Raw genomic sequence first — 7436 nt, forward strand, 5'->3', positions numbered from 1 at the left:
AGAGACAGCGGTGGATTTTTTTGGGGTGGGGGGGTTTAACATTGGAGATAATATCTATTTCTTTCCCCCTGTCTTTCTCTCTCCCTCTCCATCTCTCTCGGAAACAAAACATTAACCTCGGCACCATGGCGACCACCTCAGTGTTTAACATGGCGACACAATGCAGAGCCCTCGGCATCCAACAGTGACCGCAGTGTTAAGGCAACCCAGATGGCCTGCCCTGGACCCATCCCTCATCAGGGCTGCTTCACAGCCCCGGCTGCTTTATTTCTCACATATAAACACACTGTTCACATGCCTCATTTCCCCCCTCTCTCTTTCACTCAAAACCCACATTCAAGCTAACTGTAATGCTATAGTGGAGAAAACAAACCAGAGTGATATAAAAGACTTCCAGGTTGGTTGTAATGGCTGTCATGTTGACTACACTGGTGTGTGCAAGAAAAAGAAGAAACAGTGTCTGTTTGTTCTTGAAGCACAGCCCCAAAGCCAATTTAGTTACAACCGTGTTCTTGTGATCATCCTTACTGTGGCTTGTTGTTTCTGCCACCGGGGAGACATTTTAAGTCTGTATAAGTTCCAAGAACTGTAGTTTGTTCTACTGATCATAAGCAACTCAATGTTAGTGTCAGTGGATCTTAACTAGATATGTCTTGGGTTTTGATTCCGTTTAAAAAGCCTATTTCCTATCTGGAAATCAAACCTAGTAACTTGCATTCATGTAGTTAAAATGTTCAGGGTCAGATATTTAATCTTTATTAGCACAGGTGATTTGTGAGGTGGCCTATAATCCTCACTAAACAATTACAGCTTTGGATCTATGTTTCAGCTGGCCCTCCCCTGACATTGGCAAGTACCCACTTGGTCCTAATGTGGAAAAACTGCCCCAGCAGTACTGCCTTCCTCTCTCCCACGTTTCAGGTCAGCCTGTGTGCACTGTTAATAGACCTAACCTCCCTTACCACTGGTGGAGGAGCTAACATTCCAAATTACAGTACGTCTTGCTGCTAATAGCACCCTGACCAGCTTTTCCAGCTGGATTCCATTTGTAGCTCTGCTGGAGAGATCGCTGTGCACTGAGAAGTCACGGGCGCCTCGGAAACGAACGTGCCTTGGCCGAGGAAAGAGCGCCGGCCATGATGCTTGCCATTCGTGCCCTGACTGACACCATGGGATTAGGTTCCTGCAGTCTGGGACGGCCTGTGGTCGTAATGTACTCACTTAACCATTATGGTTTGCCTGCCTTCTGTCTCTCTTGGATAGGCATCCAAACTGGGAGAGTCCTCGCCGTGTGAGGACTCTGTGATAGATGGTGCCTTATTTTAAGAGACATTTTATTTCCAAAGGAATTTAGGTTTTGTGATTTACAGTGAGGACAGATGAAGAGAGAAGCGGGGGAAGAACTGTATATTATGGGAAGACTGGTTGAGAATCCAAGTTACAAAGTATTCAAAGGCAACTCTCCTTCCAGAACACCACACACTCTGAAAGTGTAAAAGATGACCCTTATGGACCCTTTCACAGTTAAATTAACACTCTGGATTTGATTGTTCAGAACAGGCCTGCAGAACGAGTTTATCTTAGTTGTCTACATTAACATTTGTCATGCACAATGTATAACAATTTGGAGCTATCTCACTCTAATCATAAATTCTGCGTTATTTATTAAAGGATGTACAGTGAAGAGAAACTGGAAAGATTGGGAGGGGGTGATAAATGGTTGCACTAAGCTTGCTGAGCCATCAAGATGGCTGTACACTACATGATTTGTTCTCAGCTGGTTTAAATAAAAAAATATTCCTCCGTCAGGTCCTTTGCATACTGTTAGAGCATCACTTTTAGATCATGACCGACTGGTTGAGGAAAAACTGAACTAGACAATGAATTGTGTTGAAATATATTTCTGCTTGTTAGGGGTTCGAATGCTCGCCTCCAGAACCACTTGGTTTGAAAACCAGCAGAGCCTTGAAACAGAGCCATGGAATGCTGCATTATATGAAGAAATTGAATTAAGGTTATACCTGACCAGCTCCCAATATGTTTTGTGAAAGCAAGCTAGAGCTAGAGCTCAAATGAACTTGCAACATTCGATTCTAACATGTTTAATAATATTATTGGAATATTATAATATATTATTATATGATGTGTACGCTGCACATTTGTGGCAGCCCCTAAGGACAGATATGAACGCACCTTTGCAGGTGTGCTCTATAGAGCCCCTCAACATGCGATAAAGAATTGGGGTTGTGTTCAATTTGTGAATCAATAATAGGCAAATAGTATGGAATATCAAAATCCAGTTTGACTGTCATTGTCACAAGATCATTTGTACCTAATTTGGTGAAAAGCCACAATCAGTGATATTTAGCATTTGTGGTGCCCCCTATTGGTGTAAGTGAAATCATGTGTAAAGTTTCAAGCCGATTGGTCCAACAGCGTGGGTGAAAACGTAATCTCTGCCTCAATGTTTTTCAAGGCTTCATCAATTGGACATAGTGAGGGCAACAGAGGTGCTCGTGCCAGGCCAGAAACAGTATAAAGAAAACATGTTTTTATTTTGTTTTAGTTTTTTTTGCAAATACCCATTTTTGTCTCCACCAGGCCGAAGGCATGGGGGGAGAGTATGTTTTGCACTCCGTCCGTCCGTCCGTGTGTGTGTGTGTGTGTGTGTGTGTGTGTGTGTGTGTGTGTGTGTGTGTGTGTGTGTGTGTCCGTCCGTGAGCAGCTAATCTCGGCCACCGTTAACCCGGTCGATGCCAAATTTTGCACACACACTCCCTGGATGCCAACGATGAACCTCTGCCCCAAACTTTCCAGAACGGCCTGTTATAGCGCCACCAGGAGGCCGCTTTGTGCAAAACAGGTTTTTGCACAGTACACCTACAGATTTTGTCCAAACATCACGCAAATTGGTACACAGTCTCTCTAGAGCCATTCAACCAAACCGGTCTTTCAGATTTCTCACACTCCATCCTGATTGGTTAAGATTGGCTTCCAAAGTTCACAGGAGTGCTCAGTTTCAAACAAAATGCTGCAAATCATGAACACATCGCGTGATTTCCGTGAAATTGTGCACCCACATTCCCACTAGGCCGAGGACAAAATGCCACATGAACAATTTCAACTCAGCCTCAAGGTGGCGCTATAACTGGCCGAAAAGTGTTTTTACCTCTAACTGCACAGATCTGTGGATAACCTGGTGGAGACCTGTGCCCAGAAGGGCACTTTTTCTAGTTTCTTCTGTAAACCCAGGACAAACAAGCAACATATTTTGAGGTCTTTGTCAGGCAAACTAATGTTTTCCCCTACCCACAGTGATGCATGGCAGGTTATTGTAATGGGTCCTGTTTGTCTGTCTGTTTGTTAGCATGAGAACGTGAGAACGGACGGGCAGATCTTCAATTTGCTTGTCTGTTTTTCAAGGCATGCCAAAGCCACACTCTTACAAGTAAATAAACAAATGCATAACAAAAAACAAAAAGATCAATTCTCAATGCCGTATGTTTAACATTTTACATCTAAATAAAAGTATCTGTTTTTTATTCTAATTGCTGTACACGATTCTGCAACCCAACAGATATCTCCCACACTATTTCTGCACCACTGGGTTACCAAGTGAGAAATAAAAAAAGGATTCAAGGTAATCAACTCCCCTCATTTTTTTTATCAGCACCAACAGTAGGAAAGTGGAGAGGGAGCTGCTGGCAGCCTTAAGCTAGCAGAAGCACTTGGGTTCAAAGTAATCTCTGAACATTAGCTATCCCTTCTAGGGTTAACAATAATAGACATAATAATATCCCTCTCTTTCCTCAGTCACTTGACAGATGAGATGTTTGGCAACTTTTTGTGACAGTGAGTGATTCATGCCGTTGTGTGACTTGCGCTGCCAAGCAGACCAAACAGTGTTTGGTGTCTGTGTGCCACGATCACTCATCCAGAGGGTGTGTTTCAGATGAAGGCATTGTCGTCTCACAACTGTTCAAACACAGAGATAATTCCACATGTCAACACACTGTCAGAGCATGGCACACTGACTGACTGGCCTTGCACTGCACACACAGATGCATACAAGCATAAATCAATGCGTGCATATAGCCTGCACACGTACACACACAAATGCATCAAACATACATTCAAACCACTGCGAATATCCAGAATTAATCTAAAGATCCAATGAAAGTTCATCAGTGTTTCTGTAAGTGAAGGAGTAAAAGCAATGCATATAGTTCTAAGGAAGTAGTCTTACCATTGTCCAAACATTATTTCATCCCCTTCCATCAACATGTAGTAACGCCTAGGGCCAGGACAGATGCATACCCAAAACCAAATGTCTATACATTTCTAAATTATAAACATAAGTCATATGGGACCAACATTGTATGCAGGCCCTTAACTGTTCGAGCTCAAATCTCATGTGGTACTCGTAGGACTATCTAGCCCATTATAAAATGGACCAACTAACTATGCATTGGACCAGTAATTACAACTGAATATTTCCTCTTGTTTTGCGGGTCAGGTCTCAAACATTCTGAAACAACTCTCTCACTTTTTTTCTCTCACGCATCGGTGAAGAACGCTGGTGCCAAAGCATTCAGGTAAAACATCAACCCTGACATGAAATCCCTTCCCTGTACCGCTGTTTGAGGTTGTGTGTTGTCTGCTTCTCTCTCTCTAGTCTTTTATTTCATTGTCCCTTACCCCTTTCCGTCTCTCAGACCCAGTTCCCATGTCTGACTTGTGCTTTGTGCTGACAGCTCAGGGCACGACTCCCTGGACACAGCTGGACCAAAGTGACAGTGGCCTGATTCCATCACAATAACTTTAATAATACACCCTGAGTTTCTGCCAGATTAGACACACACATACAGACAGGCAGGCGGGCAGGCAGGCAGACAAATAGACAGACATACAGACAGAGATGGATCACAGTAAAATCCAGAATGTTAACCCAGCTAAAACGAGAAGCCTTTTTTACACAAAAAACCTATATTTGGAGATATATTGGATATATACAAATTGATGCAAAAATTGTTTTTTAGTTTGTGTCCATCCATCCATCTCCAACCGCTTATTCGTAGTCGGGTCGCAAGGGCAACAGCTCCACCAGAAAGCTCCAGACTTCCCTCTCCAGAGCAACATTAGTAATTTCCTCCTGGGGGATCCCGAGGTGTTCCAAGGCCAGTGAGTCGATTTAATCCCTCCAACTGTGCCTTGGTCTGTCCCGGGGTCTCTTCCCAGGGGGACGTGCATTGAGGACCTCCCTAGGGAGACACTCGGGACTCGAGAGGCATCCTAACCAGATGCCCGAACCACCTAAGCTGGCTCCTTGTGCTCAGGTCACTGTGATTGACTCTCCCCCAAACTCCCACCCAGCGCTTGGGGCCAGACCGGTCTGCAGAAGACACATTATAATGTTAATTCACACTGGCCGTGGCTGGGATGGTTTAATGGGATGGTTTATATCAAAAGTTCCTAAAAGTTTAGTCCAATCTTATTTGCTTCCTGTTAAACAAAAAACGTAATGTGTGATTACATCAACAGTCCCTGATGAATAATCATGAGTCATTTCCTTCACTTGTGTGATTCCCACAGCCACAGCGCTCCTCCACATACACTGTACATCTGATTTAATGCTGTTCTGAATCTAATTCAAGATAATAGCCGGACGGTGCATTACAAACGTACCGGTACATTTTAAACTTAAACAGTACACTTAACTAAAATATGACTGAAAACATTTGAGGTGAGAAATAGCCAATGCAGTTACATAAACATACTTCGCACTTAACTGCCTATAGCTCTCTGCCTTGCGGTTCACGAGCGTTGACACAAGGCATTGTAGTCAATAGATCCCATAGCCCAAAGGGTGGGATGGTTGGTTGAGACTGTGATTGGCCTCAGACACACAGCTTCTGTTTTAAAAGGACATTTCACAATAAAGGTTGCAAAAAAGCCATTGCAGCTGGACTGTAACTCAGAGATTGTACATTTGTACACTTTTGTAGTTATAGATTAAAATTTGTTGTGCTGAATTTGCCCACCTTCCACATCAACACTGCGTCACTTGACTGCAACTGTCCCAACAACTCTCAACAGACTTCATACAGACAAGACGTGAGGTGTGTGTGTGTGTGTTTTATGTTAGCATTTCATGCCCATCCATGAGTTACATGTATTTAATTTAGCAGCACGATGGGGGTGTGCGTTCACATACACAAGTTGACATTATGGGAGGCCTTGCGGTTTGTTGAGCAAGGACAAAAAAAAGAAAATAAACAGCAGCAACATGATCATTTTTTTTTACTAGAAACTGAGACCACGCCCCCTTTCATCCTCTGACTCCTCCCCGCTCCTCTGTAGTGACTTACCAGCTCCAGGTTGAAAAAAAGAAGTGGAGTGTAAAAGAGGGAGGGGGAGAGGGAGAGAAAAGGAGTGAGGGAGAGCTAAAGGGAAAGGGAGAGGGGTGGGAAGGAAAACAGGGCTGATTATCCAAATACAGTCATTAAAGGGGAAATGTGTTTTTCAAGCTGTCAAGATGATTAATGGGCGAGAGCAAATCCTCACAAATGCTCTTGTTTAGTCTAACTGGCAGACACGATCCTGCCCATTGATTTATGGCAGGCCTGGTGTGTGAGGCCACAGTGAGGTTAGAAGGTGTGCGCACGCGTGTGTGCGTGTGTGTGTGTGTGTGTGTGTGTGTGTGTGTGTGTGTGTGTGTGTGTGTGTGCACATTTGCACATGCGTGTGCCGTGTGGATGCATGTACTGTATATGAATGCATGTCTGTGCATGCATGTAAGTGTATCCGTGTGTGTAATTGAGCGTGTATCCGTGTGTGTGTGTGTGTGTGTGTGTGTGTGTGTGTGGGGGGGGGGGGGGGGGGGGGGTGTGTTTCTGTGATGGTGTGGCAGGGTGGTGCAGAGGGAGGAAAGGGATTTGTGGTGAGAGTGTATAAGTCCAACAGGACATGGAGTCTTCAGGAGGGATAGAGAAGAGACAGGAGCCTAGTGAGTAAATAATTCCTCCCCGCCCCCCCCCCCCCCCGCCCTCCCTCCACTCCCCCCCATAAACTTTTGCCCTTCGCTCTCAGAAATCAACAACGTGGCCCCCAGGGAGGAGTTTTTCCTGAGCTGGTTTTATATTTTCTGTGCTATTATGCAACGCCAATGATGTGATTGATGTCACATCCTCCATAAATCAAACAACTGTCGCAAGGTATTTAGGCTTCCATTTGTCACTTGCCAATATGCCTCGCAGCAAACCGCGGGAATGAGCAATATTCCTCTCATTACTCAGCAGTAATTGATGTTCAGCACGTCCCTGTCATAAATAACAGAATAATGTAATTATTTTGGGCATGAAAACATGCCCTGATGTAATATGGAATAAAACAGAATATAAACTTGTAACCGGTGAAACTTGGAAATTATGTTCTGA

This window comes from Protomyctophum parallelum (genome assembly GCF_964188405.1).
Source record: "Protomyctophum parallelum genome assembly, chromosome: 15".
Lineage (NCBI taxonomy): Eukaryota > Metazoa > Chordata > Actinopteri > Myctophiformes > Myctophidae > Protomyctophum > Protomyctophum parallelum.